We start from the raw sequence: 5366 nt of genomic DNA on the forward strand, positions 1-5366 counted from the left end.
ACAATAGAAATGTATTCCTCTCATTTCTGGAAGCTGGGAACTCTAAGATCTAAGTGCTAGTGAATCTGGTTCCTGTGAGGACTTTCTTCCTGACTTGCAGGCAGACAGCCACTATCTTGCTGTGGCCTACCACAGCCAGGAGGTGGGGGCATGGTGGAGAGAGAGAGAGAGGGAGAGAGGGAGATGAGGGGAGAGAGGGAGTATGCATAAGTGTGCAAGCTATGGTGTCTGTTCTAACAAGGGTATTTATAAATCCCATTGGATTAGGTTTCCACCTCTTATAAACTCACCTTACCTATTTACCTCCTTACAAACTATATCTCCACATAGTTGCTTTGGGGATTAGAGCTTCAACATATGGGTTCTGGAGGGACATAACTCGGTCTGTAGAAGAGTCATTTTTGGAGTAGACCCCTGTCTCTGTCTTTCTTTCTGTCCCATGGTCACATTGATAATTTACCTGAAGGCAGGCACTTGGTCCCTCTGCTAACACCAAAGATGCCGCTCTTGAAAACAGGGGCAAAAGTTATTGACCAATAATGACACCTTACCTTACACCTATTTTATTTTCTGTGGTGTTTCCTTATGAAGAAAGCAAAGGTCCACAGGAAAAATCAGTCTAGTACAAGACCACTAACACTGATAATTCTCTTAGAGAGACAAATGGAAGCATCAGTGTTAGTTGACTTAAACTGAGCAGTTGTACAAACAGAGAAACCGCACAGATACACATCGCTTATCTGCAATTCCCAAGTCCAGAAAGCTTGGACATCTGACCGTGTTTCTGTAGGTGTGCAGCAAGTTCATTTAGTGGCAAAACCTGACTTGTCAAAAAGCAAGGCTGTTTATACTCCTTCCTTTGCCCACTTATTAAGAACATTTAAATATTTTGTTGAAGAAATAGTAAAGCATTTGATTATGAGATCCTTCCCCAGATCCTGCAGAGATTTGTGTAGTATATAATAAAAAGGTCCTGAACTATCTTTCTAAACCCAAATAAGTATAAGTTCTTGAAACACATGTGGCCCCCAAGGTTTTGGACTGGGAAATTAGAGTTTATACTAAAGAGAACCTTCTGTTTCATGGACTGAAATAACATGTGATATCATAGATGGGGAGGCTGGGGGAGGAGTAAGATTAAGCAGAGGTGATTGTCTGCCCAGAATTCCAAGGAAATGAGCTTTTGCCAAAATCATCAGAATGGGTATGAGTGAGAAGGTGACTGAGTTGAGCAAAATTGGCCATCCTGTGTCTGCCTGACTCAAATTACTGTGACTGGGGTCATGAGACTCTTCAAATGAAGTGTTTAGCTCAAATATATGGATGTGTATTGTGCAGGCTCCTGAGGAGGAGAGCCCTTGTGATTTTGAAGCAGCAAAAAGAATGTTGCTGTTTCAGGAATTTGGCAATGCCATCTGACCTGGAAGGTTGACCCACAGGGAGAAGCTGACTTTCTGCTATTTCCTTCTTATTCATCTCTTCTTGTTGGGACTTTGCCCGATCACTTGATCCGTGTGCTTCATTTTTTCATTTAAGTGTACATGGTGTGAATAGCTTCCCTTACTCTGTTCTGGATCAACACATAAAATATCACTGAAAAAATACTTTAAGTCCCATACAGGCCTTGTTTGGAAGGTTACTTGATAGCATAGACTTTGGTTTTAGTACAGTGACCTCGGGGTTGGGAGTCATGCCTCTAGTTTCAGACTTGATATTAACTTCGAGTGTGACTTGAGCATGTCACTTCCCCTTTCTCTAGACTTGCTTCCTTATTTAGAAAACAAAAGGCTTGGAATTGATGATCTTTGAGGTCTCTTTTATGGTTAATACTGAACCTATAAATGACAAGATGAATCATGATAATTATAACAGGACTCCAGTTTGCTTAGCAATGGATAGCTTATAGACAACTTTCATATCCGTTAAACCATTAGATACTTCAGACAAACCTGTACTGTATGCTGGTCAGCTAGATATTATTGTCCTCTCAAGCCTATGGTTTTTCCAGTGGTCACGTATGGATGTGAGAGTTGGACTGGGAAGAAAGCTGAGTGCTGAAGAATTGATGCTTTTGAACTGTGGTGTTGGAGAAGACTCTTGAGAGTTCCTTGGACTGCAAGGAGATCCAACCAGTCCATTCTAAAGGAGATCAGCCCTGGGTGTTCTTTGGAAGGACTGATGCTAAAGCTGAAACTCCAGTACTTTGGCCACCTCGTGGGAAGAGTTGACTCATTGGAAAAGACTCTGATGCTGGGAGGGATTGGGGGCAGGAGGAGAAGGGGACGACAGAGGATGAGATGGCTGGATGGCATCACCAACTCGATGCACATGAGTTTGAGTGGACTCCGGGAGTTGGTGATAGACAGGGAGGCCTGGCGTGCTGCAATTCATGGGGTCGCAAAGAGTTGGACACAACTGAGCGAATGAACTGAACTGAAGAAGTCCAGAGAGGAGAGATGTTGGTTGACCAAGGTTACAGAACAAACTAGAGCCTATAAAGAAAGGACCAGACCAGGTTTTCTGACTCCCTAACTGCCTCACCTGTACTCTTTCCACTCTGCCTCATTCCTTGACTGGTTTCAGGGTTGTCTTGCTCTCCACAGCATCACGAAAGTACATGTACACTTGTGTGCTCACAAGAAAAGAGCATTACTTATGGCCAGTTGTAGGTGGACAAATTGCTTATGCCTTGTGTCAGACAGCAAAAGTTGCTGATGCCAGGTTCCGAGAGGGGACTAGGGTAGTTACAGGAAATGTGAAGCCACCTGTGTGTGTGACAGGGCCAATGAAATGCTCAAGCCAAGCACACTGGAAGAAGTAGAAGGAGGCGAGGAAGCTTAGTGTGGGATGAGGTGCCACAGTCAAGTGGAGACAGCGGAAGCATTCCCTGAGAAAACACACTTGTGACCTGTCTCACGTCCAGACACTTTCCAAAGCCTAGTGTGTGGGCCTAGGTTGAGTAGCATTTTCTACCTTTTGACAGTGTGATGTTTGGGGAGAAAATACCCAGAAGTGTTTTAGCTTTTGTTAGTCAAGACATTGGTTTTCCTTGTTGTTAACAGCTGAGAAGATATTAGCAGATGCAGTTTCAGAATGTATGAGAGAAAAGGACAAAAGGAGAGCCAGATCTCTCTGGGCCTTGGTTTCCGCATCTGCAAATGAACCTGGCATTCAAGGCCCTCTGCCACCTGGCTCCAGCCTTCTGTAGTGCCACCCCTCTGCATACAGACATCCTTTGGTGTGTATGCAGGGAATCAGTTCCAGGACTCCCTGTGATATCAAAATCTGCTTATGCTCAAGTCTCTTATATAAAAGCTACTGTATTTGAGGATAACCTATGAACATCCTCCCATGTATTTTAAATCACCTCTAGGTTACTTATAATAACTAATACAGTGTAAATGCTGTGTACATAGTTGCCAGTGTGGCAAATTCAAGTTTTTCCAGTTTTAGAACTTTAGGGACTTTTAAAATATTTTTGTTCTGTGGTTGGTTGGATGTGGAACCTGTGGGTATGGTGGCTGACTGTACTCTAAAAATCCCCACTTCTCTCTCCTGCCCACAAGGCAATCTGACTCTGCTTTTGCATCTCTAAGCCCCTCTCTCCTTGATCCATTCTCAGTGGTGTAATTAATTCTCTGTATTTCTGATGCCATGAGGATTTCCCTGAATGTCCTAACTGGAAGCAGTCACTTGTTTTGACTTTCAGATGCTGCTTATCAATTTCTACTCTGTTTGTTTCATATCCTGTGTTCTTGCCCAGCTGGGATCCTTGATGGCAAACACATCACTATGTACTATACCCTCCCCAGAACTGTGTATTTACTTCACAGTCATGTAGGATCATAATAGATATCTGAATGAAGGGATAAATGAGCTCTGAGATCTCTTATAACCCCAAATCACTATGATTTAAAAGCAACATAATACCTGTTAAGAAACCAGATTAATAAGAATCCATTTTCGAAGCGGGATACTTTTTTACAAAGTTATCATTGAGACTTGTCCAGTCAAAAACTAAACTGTCTTGGCTGAATTATTCTTGTTTCTTTAAAAAGAAATCAATTCAAAGGTAGGTGCCATGTGGTACCGGAAGTACTGCCTGGGGAGGGTTAATGCTTAGATCCTGTTTTGTTTCTTACTAGCTTGTGTGACAAGTCACGTCCCTTTTCTGAGCCCAATTTCTTCAACCTAAAGATGATGAGATTAGTTCCACAGAGTTGTTTGGAGGGGTCAATGTGATAATGGATGTGAAAATGCTTTGTGAATTGAAAAGAACTCCAACTAAAAGGGGTTATCATTATCATTATTTCAGAAGTCATTTACATGGGATATAAATGCAATCTCTAGAGCTCCTTTGAGCCTCTAAGTGTACAGACTGTATTTAGAAGTTTATATCATACCCAATATGGGGTTGAACAGCAGCCAACTCGTGTTAACAGCCCTGAGTCCTAATTTACAGAGTACCTTTCCTCTGAGCTCAAGAGCTGTTAAAAGCTGGACCCATCGATCCTCAATCAGTTTACAGTCAATCATTAATTCAACAAATGTTTACTGTATGCCTACTAAGTGTCAGGCAGTATTTTTGATGGTGGTTTGCTGATATTGTTAAGGTCCTGTTCCTTTAGGGGAAACTGCAGATCCATGGAAGAAAAGGGAATGTACATGCCACATGCACAGACAGGGTGCAGCTCAGAAATTAGGGTAGGTAGTGGCCACACTGTGTTAAGAATAATCATTTTAGGAACTGAAGCCAGGCACCTTTAGTTTGAGTCATGTGTCTTCATCTACTGCAAACTGTGCCTCTGCCTTATTTGTCAATAATAAGAGATGATGTCAGTGACTGAAAGGCACATTGAGTGACCCGAGTTACATGCCTTAGGTTTCTGAGTTGCTTTGGTCAGCTCAGTTTCAGACATTTTGGAGAGGAAAGTTTCAAAGTAGCCTATTGATTGAGAGACATGTGAGTCTGTCTCAGAGCTGACTCCTACAGAGCCCCGCACCTGGGTGAGACACATTTCACATCGTTGCAATTTCACTTTTATCCTTCAGAGAAAATAGGCTCTTTCTTCCAACTGGAGGATTTTTGAGATGCTGGGATAAAAGCTCCCCTTTCATGTACAGGTGACTCAGAGAGCAGGGAGTCAGCAAAGATGTGGTCATCCAGCCCAAGATGCTACAAAGGAGCATGAGGCATGTTTCCCATTTGCAGCCTCGTAGGTGCTCAGAGACATTTCCTACCAACGGTTCTGAGCGAGCATCCACAGCTTTAGCCAGAATACAGAAATGACATAGATCATTTGGACCATTTCCAATGGTATGATTGTTACAGTGAATATGACACATTTGCTGAGGGGTTAAGGACC

Source organism: Bubalus bubalis, chromosome 1, assembly GCF_019923935.1.
Source record: "Bubalus bubalis isolate 160015118507 breed Murrah chromosome 1, NDDB_SH_1, whole genome shotgun sequence".
NCBI lineage: Eukaryota > Metazoa > Chordata > Mammalia > Artiodactyla > Bovidae > Bubalus > Bubalus bubalis.